This window comes from Schistocerca gregaria, chromosome 8 (genome assembly GCF_023897955.1).
Source record: "Schistocerca gregaria isolate iqSchGreg1 chromosome 8, iqSchGreg1.2, whole genome shotgun sequence".
Classification (NCBI taxonomy): Eukaryota; Metazoa; Arthropoda; class Insecta; order Orthoptera; family Acrididae; genus Schistocerca; species Schistocerca gregaria.
In genome coordinates this window covers 127,051,239-127,071,978 of record NC_064927.1, presented here as the reverse complement: position 1 = coordinate 127,071,978, position 20,740 = coordinate 127,051,239, and the positions used below count along the sequence as shown (strand labels likewise).

General features: G+C 43.6%; 1 protein-coding gene across 3 annotated transcripts in view; it reads right to left on the bottom strand.

Moving 5' to 3' along the window:
* The window catches only part of LOC126284057 (lysosome membrane protein 2), a 643,741-nt gene that overhangs the window by 50,073 nt on the left and 572,928 nt on the right, over positions 1–20,740 (bottom strand). The gene's annotated exons all lie outside the window — the stretch shown is intronic.

Sequence of the window (20,740 nt, the reverse complement as noted above, 5' to 3'; positions counted from 1 at the left end):
TATTCATAAAATCCAAGAGTGGGGAAATGCACACAACTTCATTCAAATCAACAGAAATACAAAACTAATTGCTTTAATTTTTGCTGGTTGAGCTCTTGCAGCATCTTCAGAGGATGAGCTGCAACGTTCTGTATACAATTTTCAGATTATACCCGAGAAATACAGCATGGTCATTAACGCAGAAAAATCAAAACGATGACCTTCTGCGAGAAATACCCAATAGAGAGTAAGATCTATTTGAAAAACAAAATTCTAGAAAGTGTACATATTCAGATATTTGGGCTACAGACTATCCTTTCTGGAATATCAGACATAGCTGAAAAAGCCACCGGGCATACAAAAACAATGTAAGACATAATAGTATTTAAACGTTACCTAGTCCAGAACCACTCGAAAATACGCATTTATGAAGCCTTAGCAAGACCTGAGCTGCGCTACAGCGATGAAGCCTGGACAATAAAGCCAAACAATGCGAAAAGACGAACAACCTGTGAAGTGATATTCTTGAGACAAATAGGTGGTTACACCAAATGAGATCACAAAAAAAAAGAAAATCTGTTAAAAGAATTTAAAATGGAGCCCGTGACACATTATATTCCGAACTACGAGGGTAATCGCAAAAGTAAGGTCTCTCTTTTTTTAAAAAGTACTGAGACCTGTTTATTTCTACAATGATTGGCATCAGTTTACAGCTTTAACATTTAGCTATTTTTCGACAATCACAAATTCTGTAGATTCATTTTTGTAGATGCTGTGGCAATTTTTGTATGACAATGCCATACCAGCTCGCCGCCATGCTGTTCGGAAAGTTATGAAACTCTTCTTTCACCTCGTCGTCGGAGCTATATCGCTTTCCGGCCAAATGTTCTTTTAACCTAGAGAACAGGTGATAGTCACTGGGCGCCAAGTCAGGACTATGGGGTGGGTGGGTGAGTGGGTGGGTGATTATGTTCCACTGAAACTAATGCAGGAGAGCAACGGTTTGCCGATCGATGTGTGGGCGAGCATTGTCATGGAGAATGTGTACGCCCTTGCTCAACATTCCTCTTCTCCGGTTCTGAATTGCCCGTTCGATTTTTTTTTTTTTTCAGAGTCTCACAGTACCTGTCAGCGTTAATTGTGGTCCCAGTGGGCAAAAGTCGACCAAGAACACCCCTTTCCGTTCCCAGAAAACGGTTGTCATGATTTTACCGGCAGACTGTGTTCGAATTTCCACAGCTTTGGCAAAGAAGGATGCCGCCACAGGCGTGATTGTTGCTTGGTCTCAAGTGTAAAGTGGTATGTTCCGTCACCCGTGACAACTGAGTTCAGAAAGTTGTCCTGTTCGGCTGCAAGGCGGTGAAGAAATGCGCGGGAAGTATCAACTCGTTGCCGCATGTGGTCCTCAGTCAGCATGCGTGGCATCTATCTTGCTCGCACCTGCAGGTAATTCAATGTTTCCGTTAAAAATCTGTGAGCGCTGCTTCCGGATACCTCAGGAACCAACGTGCAGAGATCATCCATAGTGATCTGCTGATCTTCACGTATGCTTCGCTCAACCTTCAACACTGTCTCCTCCGAAATTGACGGTCTCCCGCTCCTTTGTTCGTCGTGAATTTCGTTCCGACCAGTTGCAAACTCGCTACACCACTTGCGAACATTTTTGACATCCATGCGCGAGTCACCATACACTTTCGTCAATTGGCGATGGATTTCAATCATCGCAGTGCCCTTTGCGTTCAAAAACCCAATAACTGCGCGCAATTCACACTTGGCAGTAACATACAACGGGAGCTCGATTCTCAACGACTGCCAAGCCAAGACAGAGCGCCTCAGCGCGGCGTGCGCATGTTTACACACAGCGTGTGAAGCACTCTTCATAACAGTGTGACCAACTGCCACATAAACAGTTATAAAAAATAGTAGACTTTACTTTGGGGTTACCCTCTTACTATAACGACTGGAGAAAGTATCTAAAGCGAATGAGTATCAAATAAGTTGCAAAAATCTATGCCACACTAACAAGTCAGTAGTAAAGATCGGTAGGCCGAGCACCGAAATGTTGGCAGAACTTCTCAACGAAACCGCAACAGGCCAAGAAGCTTAATAATTGGAAAGAAAATCACGAAGATAGCCGAAACTAGCACGAAAATTTCTCTCACCACTCAACTATCGGAATGATGATTATTCGATCTCTTCGCCAGAGGCTAGATAGTATCCTCACAAACGATTACGACAGCTACTACTCCACAATACCACAAATAATGTATCGTCCACTAAAAATATAATAGAGCTCAAAATGTAAGAGGCATGCTTCACTGCACAGTGACTTCCGTGCGAAGACAAGTTTGAAACAAAACGAGATTTCGTTACAACTGTTCGTGGCGAACGTCCCCTGACGCCCGTTGAAGTTCGTTATTGATCCATTCACTCAGTTTTTTTTTTTATTACAGAGGGCAGCTAACCCTCTGACCGAACACGCTGAGCTACCATGCCGGCTGCCATCTGAGCTACCCAAGCATGCCCCGTCCTCACAGCTTTACTTCTGCCAGTACCTTGTCTCCTACCTTCCAATCTCATTCTGGATACATCCCCTAGGCTGTGGCTAAGTCACGTCTCCGCAATATCCTTTTTTCAGGAGTGCTAGTTCTGCAAAGTTCGCAGGAGGTAAGCTTGTGTAAAGTTCCTAGTCATCAGCTGTATTAGGTATAGGTCTACTACTCAATACTGACACATGATATAATGATGTAGACAGTGTGACATGAGAAAATTTGTAGTGGTCTGTGTACAATACCCGACTTATCGCGAGCGGCCACCTTAACTACTTCTGCTACCAGTGCATGCTCCCTGCACCGACCTACAGTTCCATATGTCACGCAATGTCTGCATCCTTATATCGTAGTGCTCTGAATTCATCACCATTTCATACGTAACTGTTGGGTAGTAGATCCGTACCTAATACATTTAATCTCAAGGAATTCCGCATTTAGTGAATTAATTTCGAATTATTTTGCACACCTGTGGATCGTCAACAGTGACACTTCTTTCGAACAAGCATGCAAGGAACTTCCTGGCAGATTAAAACTGTGTGCCCGACCGAGACTCGAACTCGGGACCTTTGCCTTTCGCGGGCAAGTGCTCTACCATCTGAGCTACCGAAGCACGACTCACGCCCGGTCCTCACATCTTTACTCCTGCCAGTATCTCGTCTCCTACCTTCCAATCTCATTCTGGAAGCATGTAAGGGTTGATAAAAAGATTTCTCCCCACTTGTAGCCCTTTCACCACCACTCAATAATAATTTGGTATCAATGTTTTTCGTAACTTAAGTTTTACATTAATATTTTAGCGGTGAATAAAAAAATGGATGTAACTCAACCATTGAACCATTCAGGAAATAATGCCCGACAAGGATTAGAGTTATGCGAAACAATGTGGTCATTCGTTTGTACAGCAATGGAAGAAAGTTCTGCGGGATGATTAGTCATTCGCTGTAGATTGTGTAGTATTCGTATGGACGTATCTGGAGCCGATAGACGACCTGCTATCAGAATTTAACTGACTGTTATTGAGACAAATTCGATGAAGCTGTTGTAGCGGTATGATTTCTTTTTTTCTGTTTTTGGTTCTGTTTCTTGTCGATGACAAACTGAAATTCTTTTACGAGAACAGATAACAATGCAAGTCACGCTGTGGCAATAGTTTGAAATATGACCTTTTCTGTATCAGTATAACAATGATTTTGTCCGAGAAGCTGGAACTTTTTGACGCTGGTTTTGACACAGTCAAGTGGATTTATTGGACTGCCCTATTAAAAACCACGATATGAAGTCCAGCAGAAAGTTTGTAGCATGAAGTCAAACGTTATTTTGTGGTGGTAGTGGAGGAGGAGGATCTGTTGACAGGGACGTTGCTACTATGTTTAGAGCACGCAGCTGCCACTAACTTATCTCTCTCGTTCTCTATTTCTTCTGCATTGGACTGAAGAATATATCGATGACCTAACGCAATTTGCTGGTCTATCCAGTCTGATATTCACTCGGAGAATAAAATGAAAAAACTTCAGAAGTTAAAACACACAGTATTTACTTGAATTTAGTAGATTAATGTCATGTGACATGCCTTTTCAGTCTGGCCAAGCTACAAAACCAATGTCTGGAATAGTTCAGAAGTTACTTGGGTGTGAGCTTCTGTATAAGGGAAATATGTAAGTGGTCACACTAAAAGTAATGTATTTGGGTCTTTATTGTTTGGTATGTATTTGTTTGCATGCATTTGCATATGGACCTCACTATATAACAAGAAATGGATAGGAATGCACTTAGATCTAAGTGCAGGAAGGGAAGTGAAGTTCCTTACAATAAGAAAGGCTTTCCTTTGAGCGTACCGGGAGCTGTAAAACTAGGAAGGAGACAGTGGTTCGTTATTGAGGCAGTGACTAACGACGTGTTACATTAGCTTGTCAACTTCTCATTATACCCAGATATTACTTATCCAGTTGTGCAGTTCTCGAATATGGAGAAACTTTTGCATGTGTAGCAGCCCCCGGGGTAATCTTGTCTTTACAGTAATTTATACTTTTCATAAACATTCCAAACAGTGTGTTAAATGGGACTTCCTGCTTGTGCAGCCCAGCTGTCTATTTCAACCAGTACAATATTGTATAAAATTGTACGAGTCCGAGGGCTAAAAAAGATTACGTTGTACGCAGAATGAGTAGTGAAGGTATTTAGAGGTTTGTTGCAGAAAATCTATTACTCCTTGCTTTTCTATTACCCGTCACCAGGACCTCTCAGCGTATTGCGGCGGTCATACTGTGTGTGACATTTACTAAGTGAGAGCTGGTGTTACGTCATAGCTTAGACGCTACTGTGCGTTCCTTTCTGACTGCTTTTCTATTGAGTAATAAACATTCGAGAAATGCTTGCTTACACATAAATGCAGACACTGGCCAAGCCTTCTGGTTGCGATGTTGTATTTTACAAGGAACAGCGTGCGTTATACCGAAGCTTAAGTGAATTCGAACGTGGGCAAAATGTTGGTGCTCCTGTGGAGAGTACCACCGTAACCAAGGCAGCAGAAGTGTTTCGTGTTTCGTGTTTCAAAAGGCACTGAGTCTTAGATTTATACCGCGCATCGGAAAATCGAAAAAAAAAACATAGCGGACTAAAATGTGTTGAGAGGGATTGTGACGGAAGGTCCTTGAAGACGAATATAATGTAAAATGAGAGGATGACAGTTGCAAAAGTCATTGCAGACCTGAAAGTCGCACTCGCCAGCCCTGTCAGCAACAAAACAACACGGAAGGAAGAATATTATAAGATAGTCTTGAAAACCATACAGGACCTGTATTTACTCATTCCGAGATGACTTAACCTGTTTTGAAAGCCATCGGTTTTCCTAGGCCGTATTAGATACGGCAATGTGCTGTGTTTTTGGTGGTTCCATGTTCCTGTCCAGCTGTACGCAGCTTCGACTGTATTCACTCAGATTTGCTCCTTCTCGCGGTCAGCCACACCTGACAATATCTTATTACGACATCCTTCTGACGTCATTTTGGTTCACATATTGCTTCATTATGTTATGGAACACTAATATATTGTATTTTTCTACATGGAAACTGCTGAGACATCAAAATAATGGGAAAACGTAGAGAATATTCATACTCTATATTGTAACGTATATAAGATAAGAGGGAAATTCCATGCCATGGACGGAAATGGCAAAAGAACACTCGGAACTGTATCGCATTAAGATAAGATTTGCCTCATCGCTAGGCGTCAGCACGTTGAATGTCACGTCGAAAAAAATTAAAAATGGGACTGAAAATGAAGATAATACTGGTGTTTGGTATACTACTGCCTCAAACATAATGAAGTGATCCCAGTTCCAAAGAAGACAGACGTTGACAGTTGTGAATATTACCCAACCATCAGTTTAATAAGACATAGTTGTAAAAAGTCGCGTTGTCTCACGTCTGGAGAATATAGAGGCTGGCGAGTTATTCCAGTCCCGTTTCTGACAAAAATTCAAGAACCAGAAATGAAGTGTGAGGAGGTGTATCATCGAAGTGTAAAAGCCATGAAATTATTCACCACAAACTCGACATTTTTTCATGTTGCTTCACGCACACAGCGTTGAACATGCAAATGCTACTATTTATTGATCGTTAGACCTCACGGCAAGAATTTGAGACGCAAAATGCAGCTAAAAATTGAATATAGTGAGTGTAACCTTCGCATTTAACCTCACTTGCCAAGCTTTTTCCGATCTTTGTGATTTATAATGCTTCCACTGCGACGATCGAGCCTTAATGTCGACGTCATATCCGTAAGATCATGTTCCATCGCCTGTTACGACACATTTACGTAATTCTGCATCGTCGTCGACTTCATCCAGCTACTTCTAAGCAACTTGCATTCACAGCTGTTTTTCGTTCAAAATTCGAGAATTTTGGGACTAAATTTTTTGTCATACGTTTCACGCCGAAAAGCTCTGAAAGAATTTGCTGGCATGTGCCAACTGATACGTCAATTTCATTAGCGATCCATATTTAAGTAAAACAGTCACCGCCACTACCAAAGCACATGTAACCTTTGACAGTTGACAGCAGGCTAAATATCTGGTATGGTTACTATTGTACAGACACTTGTCTGTCATGTTTATCAGCCCGTTCTCCCCCTCTCCCCTAACAAAATAAAAAAAAAATGCGCAAATCACACTAATACAAACGAATCTGCAAAATTCCCTTTGAACTCACCTCGTATATTCATTTCTAAATTTCAAAGATAACTTTCAAGCTATAAAGTATTAAAGAAGTTAAGTCTCCGAAATGAGTCCATTTCAAAAATAAAATAAAAAAATCCACCTTCACAAATGTGGGTGGAATACCCAACGTTGTGATAATTTTTCCCTATTAACAGGCTTTCGCAGAGCCGTCGACACCGACCGACCGCCGTGTCATCCTCCAACAATGGCGTCAGTGGATGCTGACCGCTCTCCCGGTCTTTGTCAGTTTTCGTGATCTGGAGCCACTAGTATTGGCTCAAGTATCTCCTCAATAGGCATCATGAGGCTAAGTACATAAAGTTCAGTTCTCCCGACATGGAAAAATCCTTTGCAATACCGGAAATCGAAACTGGCCCATCTGCATGACAGTCAGTCAGTCAGTCAGTCAGTCACACACTGACCACACAGGTACTGAGGCTACCAGGATTTTGATATTACAGTTCTTAAATTAACTGCGAGAAACAGGCTTTTCAAGGGTTACCTCTTCGTCATTCTAGAAATTCCTGCCGTGGAATGGTTCCTTCATTGGAGTATAGAGGAAGTCAGTGGGTGCCTTGTTAGAAGAATACGAATGTGTGGCTGTGTTGTGTGCAGAATGAGCTGGGATGGTATTGTGGAGCAGAAAGACACCTCAGTCATCTTCCCGCGGTGCTCCGTCTTGTCAGTCTCCCTTTGTCTCGCCTGAAGATTCCTATAGTAAGCTCCTGTCACGCTTTGTTACTTTAAAAGCATCACCTGTTAGCACCACACCGTGGTAGTTAAAAAATGTAGTTAAAAATACTTAAGGAACATTCAGTACGTAATGGAACACATTTTTTCTTGGCCCATTTCAATTCAAAAAAATGCGATATTTGTTGTGAGACATTGTGGAATATTCCTGCTTCAGGCCCTACAGTTTCATGGTGTTCCGACAGGTGTCTGCGCTAGACCTATGTGGCGTATGTAACGGAGAGAGCTATCACCGAGTTTCTTTTGACAGAAAACTCTAACATCGTACCTATTCATAGGAGCTACGAGGATGTCTACGGAGATCTGGCAGTGAATAAGGTCACGGTGAGTCGTTGGACGGATTTGCGCGACCTGCCATCATCGCAACAACGTCGCGCAGAACGTGGATCAGGGGGGCCCGGGTTCGATTCTCGGCCAGGTTGGGGACTTTCTGTGCCCGGGACTGGGTGTTTGTGTCATCATCATCATCATCATCATCATTTGTGACAGTGACTAGGATTGTGAAAAGAAAATAGACTTTGTAAAAATTGTGACTTTGTACGGGCAGTTGAATGCCCCACAACCCAAACATCAACATCACCATCACCCGCTGGGGTACTCAAAGGCGTGTGCACCCATTGGGTTCCTCGTCGCCTAACAGAAGACTATAAAGGGTTTGGCCCAACCAAGGACGCACTCCGCGGGAAGCAGTGCGTGGGTGATGGGAGATTACTGAAGCAGAAACACGTTGGCTCCGATATCTACCAGTAGAGTGGTACCAAGCGGATGTACAGGCCTTTCCAGTAAAATGGTGTAGTGCAGTCGCATTGAACGGAGATTGTGATGAGTTTTGTAGCCAAAATAGTGAGGAATAAAATCGACCTGTTTTCAGAAAATGTGTTTTATTACTTATTAAATGCCCCTCGTAATTGTGTTTTTACTGCTTGCTTTGTTCCGTTGCCTCGGGAATCATACTGATACATCCATAGTGTTTATGGTGAAGAATGATTAGGTTACAAGTTTGCAGGAGTCATCTGAATCGATGATACAGCTGCAACAATACAGTTGCTGCGTCTCCTTGGCGGGTTTTTTGAATGTTTGCCAGCAATCACAGAACAGAGAAGAGGGCGACATTGTCGTGTTCAAAACGCATGAGGCTGAAAACGGAGACCTAACTAATTTTCATTTTCTGTCGCCACGATTGTGATACGCCGGTTCTCGAGCACAAAGGCCTCCACTACTCTGAAGAGTCCTTGTTCTCCACATAGAAGTAATCTCCCTTTCTTTTTTCTTCGTTATTCAGACTTGTTTGACCAGACTGGAAATGATTCCACCCCCTGATCACTACACTGTATATGAAGGCGAATTGCTTCCGTACGCTTCCATTGACTCAGCACCCTTCCTTACAATGTTGTTCCCCTTCAAACACGGGAGACGAATTACCGCTCCACAGCAGAAGAATTACCGCTCGATACTCCAAATGAAAAATGGGCTGTGCCATTTTGATTTCTCCCCTCAGCGGTGGGTTGCAGTATTGTAGTACAAGGATTTCAATGTGTTTCACGACTGTAGACAAGTACTGGCAAACAAATGGAAGATTAATTAAGTAACTTCATTTTCTGGAGGTCATCGTTCAAACTTAGGTCACACCTGGTAAATACCTTATATATGAAAGAAAATCTGTATTATCAAACGTCTGAAACGGGAGCATGGAGCACGGTTTCCGTATCTGATGGCTGCCAAGGGCGACAAAAAATTTGGTTTTTAGTGCAGGACTACAATGAAAGATTCATTCGTTCGACAGTTCTATCGAAGTATTCCATGTACAGGTAGAGGCAAATAAAAGTGATCCGGACCAGTGGATACCATTTGTGACTGCATTAACGGAGGAGGAAAAGATATGTAGTTGCTTCTAGCAAAATGGAGCAACTGCCCATAAACCGGCCGAACCTTGGAGCATATTTACACAATCTTCGCGTTTGACAGCGTTGTTAGCAGAGGTCAGTCTGCACGCGGCCCTAGCAGGTCACCCAGGTAACATGATTTGTCAGTGTGTGATTACTTTGTGTGGGAACTATCAAGTCTAAGGTGTATCCAAACAACCCTCATAGTCTCCAAGAACTGCAGAAGAGCATTTTGGATGAGATTGCAGTAGTCCAACTTCGATCCGCCTGCAGCAATTTGCTGACCAGGGCTCAAAAGCACAGAGATAGTGGTCACTTTCAACATCTATCTTAGTCAGGTAAGTACTGTGTTTCCTTTCCTCTGCCGTGTTTCTTTGTACCCTGGAACTCTGTTCTCTGGGACACTTCTTTGGCCCATCCTGTACGATTATGGTAGGGGCACGAATAGAAACGTAAACACGTCGAGGGTTATCATGATAAAGGGACTAAGTAAATAAATGTAGTTTCTAGGTCACTCAGAATAAATTGTATTCGAACAACAAGGACATAAACATGTACTGACTTCACACTGACACTTGCTCATTGACTTTAGGCAAACAAGTTACCACCTGGAGTTGTCCACAAATAACAAACACAGACTTTTTAAACAAATTTGCAGTGAGATGCTAAACGGGCTAAGTCCACCAAGCAAGTTTTGAAGTATCTTTATCTCTAGCAATCATTTAGTTTCTAACAGAGCTATTCAAGCTGTTTTGTACATGCTTTTCGGTTATTTAAAGAAACCGTGTGGTGGACTGTTTTTGATAATATCTTGGAACCAACCGAACAAACAATTACTACACTGATTCTGATAGCTACTGGAACCTACTTCAGTAAAACTGCGTGAAACACGCTAAATAAATGTGATTACTACAAGTAACTAATGACTACAGCATCCTTCTCTTAGTTGTGACTTATTGTTAAATAAATCAGCGTCCATTCTTCTTCTCTTCAGAGGATGGCAGATGGCAGGACAGCTTTCCTTTTTGGCGGGTTTTGTCGGTTCTGCGAATCGGACGGGGCGCGCAGCTTTCCGCGCCAGCTATTGCAGTACGCGTGCAGACGTTAAAACACACACGGCACTTTCTCCGTCTCGACTTTGGCGCTGTCGCTCGCCGGGTGGCTTTCGCCGCTGACACCTGTTACGTCACTATCGAGGAAGGCCGAAGCGGAAACGGAGTGCGTGTACTTGCCACGTAACCCCGGCAGGGGCAACTGCACACTACAACATCCATTTCAGACGCACTGGCTACGATCGTTAATGTGAACGTTTCCAGTGCTTTAGCTGCAACACAAATATTTTTCTCGAATGCAAACCTCATGTACACTGCCGTAAATGTCCAACCCCTTCGTCATGCACAAATACTGCCAACTGTTGGGCATCACTGTAAAAATTTCCAGAAGTCAATGCTGCAGCAGCAGCAGCAGCAGCAGCAGCAGCAGCTCCTGCTTCTGCCTGTCACCACTAGAATACACGGCAGCAGTTGGTTGGCAGTATTCCACTATATAGAAGATTGTTATTGTTACTTTCATTGGAAATCAACGAATGATCAGTTTATTTACCTCAACAATGAATATTTCAAAATTAGTTATTTTACTCTATAAAAAGAAGCCAGTTGAAAAAAGGATATTATTAAAACAGGTACATTTTTTTGTATAAATCATTAAAAAGTCATCTAAGACATTACAATGTAGCCAGTTCTGAGAGGGATATGATTTTGCCAGTACAGGCTTTATTCTCGCACACGTGATGTGGGTTCGGTGAGTTTCGTGGCTAATAGGACCGAGTATCATATACTGATCAGCGAATATTGCCCAGAGACCAAAGTAACATCGGGTGTACCGCAAGAAAGCATATTAAAAGCTCTCAGTTTTAGTGTACGTAAACGATTTACCAAATAGGACTTGCCACATAAGGCATTCACTGGAATGGCACCAAACGTAATCACCAAAAGAGATAAAATTCAAGGCTTCTCTCTCTCTCTCTCTCTCTCTCTCTCTCTCTCTCTCTCTCTCTCTCTCTCCTGGTGATCTTATGACAGTCTTTTGAGATATCTGAAGACCGAATAAACTCCAGAACCAGTCCCGACGTGCTCGGTCTGACAACAATCCGAAAGAAATCTTGCTCCAACGCGACAATACACGCCTACACAGAGATCTCAGATCCCGGGAACGCATCGCCAAATTGGGTTGGACATCACTGCCTCATCCACGCTATAGACCAGACCTGTTGCCCCTGTACTTCCATCAGCTTGGCGAGTGATGTATTCTCTTAATGGAACACATTTTGAAGATGATGGGAGCGTAATCCGTGCAGTGAAGACGTCACTACGAGCAAAGAACTAGAAGTTTTACCGATAGGAAATACATACTAACAAAACGCCGGCCTAAGGCCATAGACTGTGATGGGGACTATGTAGGAAAACAGTAAGTGAAAAAAGAAACGTCACTAAATTTAACAATTAAAAACAAATGTTCTGAGGAAGGAAAAATGTGGAGCATTATGTATTGAAAGGCTTTCGGATTTAATCGAGGTGATCGTGTCAAATAAGAACCCACTATACTGTATTCGAACATTACAGGATTGTTTTTACTACTCATTTAAATTAATTTACATTTTTTCCAAGTCATGATGCATCCTCCTGCTGTCACGTGAACTTGGACGAACACTTAAAATGTGTGATAGGTGATGCAACTGGATAATAGTTGCTGAAAGTGTTCTGGAAAAGTATAACAAATCTGTAAAGAAATCGAATTCACTGAAATGGAGTTCCAGAAATGTTTCGGTGATTTGTAAAAACGCTGGTATAAGTCAATATCTAACTGGCACTATTTTGAAGGGCGTAACAGTCATGCAGACGAATAAATAAAATTATTTCCAAAAAATTCAGCATTTCCTTCATGTTTTGAACACTTGTCAAAATTTCGAACGCTTCTACAATTTTTTTTGTTAGGGGGCATATCATGTTATTCCCACCCCCACCCCAATCTTTGACCTGCGCCTGCTTGGGAATCCTCTGAAGACTTCTCCATCTGACATATCCCTGCTCTGCCACAGCAACAAAACGGTGACATTCTGGACGTACCACTACTAGGCAATTCAAAACTACCAACTACTTTGATTGTTAGTTACATTTGTATCAACAGAACCAGTTTTCTGCTTTCCTTTCAGTGTCCTGCCACAGTAACGGTCAACCCAGTACACACACCAGGCAGCTGGCAGCGATGGAAGTATTGTGCTCTTACCAGCGACAGCGGGGCGCTGTAAACAAATTTCTTACTGTTTGTCCTCATTTTATTTGTGTTCTGGTACAGACATTTGTCGTCTCATTCGTCTTATTCTAAGCATGTAAACAGACAGGTCGAGGCCACTTGCTTGACATGAGTAACAACCTCTGTAGAGGATCGCGGGATGCTTGGCAGTACACCCCATTGATATGCAGCAGACGTTGGAATAGAATGAGATGGAGATTAAGAATTAACTGAGACACTAGTGAACTTCGGAGGCACTCTTATACCAAAGTTTACAATAATGCTGCATTTCGACTCCGCGGAAAACCCTTTTGACGAAGTACTGATTCGCGAAGATAACCATATTTTCCGACGAACTGAGTAGTCTATGAAATTTCAGAGCTGCAGCAGGATGTAAGCTTCTCCCTCTGATGTTTTTGCTGTCTAACTAGCGGTCATCTTCCACAGAAGTCTAAGGAGCGAATCACCATCGGACCACGGAAATTTTTCACTCTTCCTTTGATCTGTCTCATCTTTAACTCTCAATGACGTGTGAACAGTGTTGATACCGGCGAGATAATAGATTAATTCGAAAGTACCGCAAGAAAGTCCAGATGTGATCCCTCATTGAAAGCTTTGTAGCAAAGATTTCATTTTCCTTAAAGATTTTGGCTGGAGTCCACACAGCGACGAACGGAATGTGCACTCGACACGTGACGAAGAAAATAGGAAAGGTGACTACATATCGCGTAAAGAAAACGATAGCTCTGATGGAAACCCAAATACATTTATTTAGAAGACATGTCTCAAAATCATGATTCAGCTGTCTTAACTCTAGAAATCCTGGTATGCCAAGCAGAAAATCATGGCCTTGTGGTGCCTGTTGAAACTCACAGTAAAAAAGAATGTTCTGGAAGCATAGTTCCGTGTAACTCGCGAGGTCCCATAGACGCTTAAACCCATCTTTACAAGATCGGTGCACAACAGTGAGTTCAGAAGTTCTTCAGCTTCCTCTTTGTGGCTTCGATCTCGCCGCATGTGATTTTCTTGCTTCTAAAGCAAAGAAACAAATGACGCAGTAATCTATGCACCTAACTTGTACACCTGGTATCAGACAATTACCAAAGAAAGTATTATTTCGAAGGATGTACAGGTTCACTGATTAAGATTTAAGTCGTTCTATAAAAGCAAAATTAGCTATATACGCGTTAGGAGAGAGTTACGACGAACCATGATTGGGAGACACTAGGCATAGTAACGATAATTTTGCTTTAATACCCATGACAATTAGATTAGGCGCCAATCTCTGGAAGATCTGACGAGAGACTAAGAAGCTGGTGCGGGCACAAGTGTTACGGAGCGTACCGTCGAGGCCACATCGTTGAACACGGGGATCCGCAGCACACGACCCGTGTTGAACCAACGTTAGCGTCAATTACAGTTGCAGTGGGCGTGGGATCATCAAGATTGGACCGTGGATCAATGGAAACGCGTCGCGTGGTCAGATGAAAGACATGTCTCCTCCAGAGGTAACATGCGTGTTGTGAACGCAGGTAGGTGGACGCAGCGTTATGTTGTGGGAGACATTCCCTTGGGTATCCATTGGGCCCATGGTAGTAATCGAAGACACTGTGGCAGCTGCACTGGAACACCTGAAACCCTTCATGCTTGACGTTTTCCTGAAGGTGATGGCATCTTCCAGAACGGTAACTGTCCGTGTCACACGGCACAAATGTGCTACAGTGGCTTGAGGAGCACGATAGTGAATTCTCGTTGACGTCTTGGACGCCAAACTGCCTGGTCTGAACTGGCGCTCCACCCCCACAAATCATCCGCCCGTAGTTTATGCTAATTGCGTAATCTGCGAGTAGGCATCTGGCGTCACAGTGTACATCAGAAACTATGTTAGTTTATCGAATCCGTGACACGCAGAACTGCTTTCCAAAAATGATTCAAAACATTACTAAACAGAAGGTGGTCGTTTTGACTCATCAGGTACACTTTTGCTCCGATAATATCGAGGTATCGACAAAATGCCAGGAAATGATACTGATACGAAATATCGTATCGAATCAGTGTACTGGAACGTTCTTACGAGTGCCTTGAACCGCTAATTCCATCTCATGAACTACAGCGAGGTAATTAAACATTCATATTTTTACAGAGGGGTCCGACAATCCCTCTCTCCTGTACCATCCGCGAACGGAGCAGGAAGAATCGAAGCTGATTACGGTACACAACATACACTCCGTCATACACGGTACAACTGCTAAACAGATCACAGCATACGCTAGAGCATCTCAAAAGAATTTATATTCCCGTTAAGTCGTGCGATCTATTGTCAGAGAGCAGCACGCTCCCATATAGCGAAAATGGTGACTCCACAGTAGCGGGAGCGAACAGTAATGTGTTTTGCAGAAGCAAAATCTGCCAATTACTGTGCAAGTAAATTATCGTATGTTGTGTGTGTGTGATTCACCTGACGTGAAAACAATTAAGAAGCGGTATCTTAAGTTTGTGGCAGCTGGACGTGTTCTGAAACATTCTGGCGGTGTAAGTCGTAGTATTTCGGAAGAGAGAGAGAGAGAGAGAGAGAGAGAGAGAGAGAGAGAGAGAGAGAGAGAGAGAGAGAAAAGGACATCAGACAAGCGTTTCTCAGAAGCACACACCACAGTCTGGCATCTAGGGAAATTAATGTACCCGAACAACAATGCATCAGCGTCTTCGTTCGTATGCTTACAAAGTGGAAATCCTACAGCATCTGATGACAAACTACAAACCATTCTGACAACATTTTGCTGTGGAAATGCCGCAGCTTATGGACATGAATGCCAGATTCCTGAGAAGATGTTTATTGAATAAAATAACCTCAGTTTTCAGTAAATGTCAGTTCGAATATTATTCTCAAGCTTTCAGTGGCTATCTCCAGCATCGTCGTCAGGAGTGGAACTACTGACTGCCGCGGCTGGCACGATTTTCCTGTTATGTAGCCACGAATACAGCCGCTGGCACCAATCAGAGAGCGCCGAAACTACGCGTGCGCGGAAATTGACTTGGGCAGCTCATGTACGCGATCAAAGTGGATATATTCACGCGTTAAGGCGTCGTATCAGTGATACGATTGCAACAGTGACAGAAGATGTTACGCAGAACATGTCAAGAAACTGAACACAGATTCGATATTCTTTGTGGTACAGATGGCTCACGCGTGAAGGTAAACTGATGATTGTTTTCAAAAAAAATTCTACAGAGATGTCTAACATATGTTTTTTACCTAGTCATTTGAAATGTGGGAGGTCTGAAAAGGACAGCCTGCACAATAGCTGGAGGAGTAGAAATGTGGGCGTCACTGCATATCTCTCTCATCAGCCTCCGTTCTTAGACAACAGATGGCGAACCGAAAAATACTGCATTCATGGCGTGTTTCTGAACGTTTGACTTGCACAACTCGTTCTCGCTGCTGCCGACGCCTGTGCGTCAACCGCGACCGTGAGGGCTTTCCCAACAACACAGCATTACTCGCACCTCACCTCCACTTTGCGATCGAAGGTCAGCTGCTGTCTGGTCGTCTCTTTTTTCGCCGCCCGCATGTGGATTTGTTTCATTATAAAGCTCGACGCACGCGCTATTTACATTCGAATAGTGCGACCCCTGCGAATATCAACCTCACGGCACGATAAGGAAGTCCTGTCGGTTTCCGACGCTGATTGGAGGAACGGTTGTTACGACGCGTTCTTAAACGTGTACAGGGAGTCTCTGCTGACTCTGCGCTTGGATGTGGAAAGGTGAATACAATGAGCCTCGACGTTAGGCGTTTACAATTGTCTTCCCCGGCACGACGCACAGGATTACAGTGTTTCAACATACAAAATGGCACTTGTCATTTCTAGTAACTCTTGACAAACGAAGAACAAGGACTGGAGATATTAAGGCACAAATTCACTTCAGACAGTACCCACGCCTGTTACGTCTTGACAACGTACTGAGTAACATACCTAGTTTACTTCTTTACGTTATTGCCAACTAGTGACCTAGTGCCAGTTTCTTCTTATTTGCTTGTTTCCGTTCCTCCACGCGTTCTTTCTTTCTTCAGACGAATTTACACCTGTCGCCTTACTGCTTCTATTTTGGAATAATGCTGATTTTAACATTTCACGTGAAAAAAATTTCATGTTTCCAAGTGCATACCTTCTTGTTAACTTCTTATTACTTTCTTTTTGCACTGACACTAAGGTCTTATTTTATACACGAAGGCGTGAGAACAGCGCTTTCTTGTTTGAAAGATCCGTGAGAAGGAAAACCAACCAGGCACACAATTCCTTGAATCAGTGATTTTTCTTAACTGCTGTAGGATCTACAGTCTGTTAAGCAAGGTTAATCAGTAGAAAAATATATCTGACAAAGTAAAACATATACATACATCGTATGCGAACAAAAGAATAAAAGCATTTAGAATTAATAAGACGTCCAGTCACCCGCAGAAAATTGTACGAGAAATCAGAGCTGTGACCCGAAATTAGTTCAGAAAAATACGAAATTAATTAAAAAGTAGTGTGCTTGGTGCTTGGTTAGAATTACCTTCCTTTGTGCACTTCATGATATGTTTTCGTTAGCATAGAGTCACGCATAATGAAAGTAGAAAAAATTTCAGTCTTAATTTCCTTAGTGTTTATTTTTAGAGCTCTGTAGCTCAATAGGTAAAAACAGAACTTTTACAGGATCATTGTGTCGTCCGACTGTGTCAGACTATTAAGAGTCCTTTTTCTCATGAAAGATAGTGATATCAAATGCGAAATTTTTGTCGGGTGCTAAGGTCTACAGTCCTTTGAGTGTGTAAAATATTTAAGCTTTTAAATCAATGTATCAAAAGATACGGAAATTTCTGTCACATATTCTGATACAGACAGGAACTTTTTCATCGAAAGTAAATGATGAATTATTTACACACATGTCGGGTCTAGTGGTCTACCGGTAGAAGTGCATGTTCAAATCTCAATTGGACCACGGCTGTTTCCATCTTCGTTTTAACTTAGCCTTCACCTCTCAACGTGCAGAGTCGTCTGAAACACGCTCTTCGATGCCACGTTAAACTGTAGGTCCCGTTTCTCCAGTTGGATAACTGGGATAGGTTAGGGGCACTGAAGTCCCCGAAGTGGCGTCCAATAGAAAGACCTGCACTAGGCCACTGTGCCGGCCGGTGTGGCGGAGCGGTTCTAGGCACTTCAGTCTGGAACCGCGCGACTGCTACGGTCGCAGGCTCGAATCCTGCCTCGGGCGTGGAAGTGTGTGATGTCCTTAGGCTAGGTAGATTTAAGTAGTTCTAAGTTCTGGGGGACTGATGACCTCAGATGTTAAGTCCCATAGTGCTCAGAGCCATTTGAACCATTTGAACTAGGCCACTGAGCCACACAGATTTATTTATTATTGTAAGTATTGTTGTTGTTGTCTAAATATATAACTTTTTGCGTAACTCTCAAAGTGCGAGACCAACAGTCGCACTTGTCCGGTATTTTTTATGTTTTCGTGTATTTCAGCATTACTTTCGTGTGGAAGGTTCAATGGATGAGCGTTGCTTCGAGGAACAGTCGGTTGTCAGTTACTCATATGCACGTAAATATTTTCTAGACCAACAGATCATCACCATCATCATATAGAGAGAGATCGCTGAATTTTTGTTTTTGTGAAGCAGATTTTAGCGATTCCCGATAGATTGTAACCTAACTTTACATTTGGAGCTCTGGCTTACTTAGATAACAACAATGAAATCTGTACATTCGAGAAACTCCATGTCCTGTCAAAACTTCAAGCACTAATTATTGAATGAGATTTTCACTCTGCAGCGGAGTGCGCGCTGATACGTAACTTCCTGGCAGATTAAAACTGTGTGCCGGACCGAGACTCGAACTCGGGACCTTTGCCCTTCGCGAGCAAGTGCTCTACCAACTGAGCTACCCAAGCACGACTCACGCCCCGTCCTCACAGCTTTACTTCTGCCAGTACCTCGTCTCCTACCTTCCAAACTTTACAGAAGCTCTCCTGCGAACCTTGCAGAAGTAGCACTCCTGAAAGAAAGGATGTTGCGGAGACATGGCTTGTCTCAGTTGGTAGAGCGCTTGCCCGCGAAAGTCAAATTTCCCCAGTTCGAGTCTCGGTCCAGCACACAGTTTTAATCTCCCAGGAAGTTTCACTCAAAGTCTTATCAATTATGCGTCTAGAAGCGCTTCTGGATGCATAGTGCTACAGGTTGCAAATGAACAGTTGTGGTTCAAAAATGGTTCAAATGGTTCTGAGCACTATGGGACTCAACTGCTGTGGTCATCAGTCCCCTAGAAGTTAGAACTACTTAAACCTAACTAACCTAAGGACATCACACATATCCATGCCCGAGGCAGGATTCGAACCTGCGACCGTAGCAGTCGCACGGTTCCGGACTGCGCGCCTAGAACCGCGAGACCACCGCGGCCGGCGAACAGTTGTGGCGTTACGTTTAAGTGAAGGACTAGATAAGCCGGTCGGGCGAGGACAGCAGTTACGATTGGCAACTGCAGCAGGGCGGTAAGACGCGGGCCCCTCCTAGCGCACACACAGAGCCGACGTTGCAAAACAAGACGTCGTGCAACCCGCGTTACGAGACGGCGCGGTCAGCAGCTTCGTGAGCAGCCTGCTAGACTGCCGCACTGCTAGCCCGATGCGTCACCGACCAATGCGTCCCCGTAGATTCATCGGAAAACACTGAGTGGTTATAATTAAATTTCAGGCGCCCAGTATGTGTTTGTAGATGCCACATATGATAAAAAAATACTGAATTTTCGATTAACTATCGATATTGTCAATTTTGAGTACATTGCGCGCGCACACACACACACACACACACACACACACACACACACACACACACACACACACACACACACACACACCAAAAAAAGTTTTGCATCACCTCTGTTCGGAGAGTTTCGGAACCTGTAGAGAAAATTGGAAGAAAGATCAACATAAACATCATTTCCGCCCGTTTTATTGCTCATGAAAACCACACATTGCATGTTGTACCACCATAAAGCGAGACCTTCACAGGTGGTGGTCCAGATTGCTGTACACACCGGTACCTCTAATACCCAGTAGGGCGTCCTCTTGCATTGATGCATGCCTGTATTCGTCGTGGCATACTAACCACAAATTCATCAAGGCACTGTTGGTCCAGATTGTCCCACTCCTCAACGGCGATTCGGCGTACATCTCTCAGAGTGGTTGGTGGGTCACGTCGTCCATAAACAGCGCTTTGAAATCTATCCCAGGTATGTTCGATAGGTTTCATGTCTGGAGAACATGCTGGCCACTCTAGTCGGGCGGTGCCGTTATCCTGAAGGAAGTCATTCACAAGATGTGCAACGATGGGGATACGAATTGTCGTTCATGAAGACGAATGCCTCGCCCATATGCTGCCGATATGTTTGCACTGTCGGTCGGAAGATGGCATTCACGTATCGTACAGCCGTGACGGCGCCTTCCATGACCACGAGCGGCGTATGTCGGCCTCATTCGCTGGACAGTGTGTTTAAGGCGTTCAACCTGACCGGGTTGCCTCCAAACACATCTCCGACGATTGTCTGGTTGAAGGCATACGCGACACTAATCGGTGAATAGAACGTAATGCCAGTCCTGAGCGGTCCATTCGGCATGTTGTTGGGCCCATCTGTACCGCGCTGCATTGTGTCGTGGTTGCAAAGATGGACTTCGGCATAGACGTCGGCAGTGAAGTTGCGCAACATGCAGCCTATTGCGCACAGTGAGTCGTAACACGACTTCCTGTGGCTACACGAAAAGCGTTATTCAACATGGTGGCGTTGCTGTCAGTGTTCCTCCGAGCCATAATCCGTAGGGAGCGGTCATCCACTGCATGCCTGAGCGAGGCATGTCGTCGACAGTTCCTCCCTGTTTGTATGTTCTCCATGTCCGAACAATTTCGCTTTGGTACACTCCGAGACGCCCGGACACATCCCCTGTTGAGAGCTCTTCCTGGCACAAAGTAACAATGCGGACGCGATCGAACCGCGGTATTGATCGTCTAGGCATAGTTAAACTACGGACAA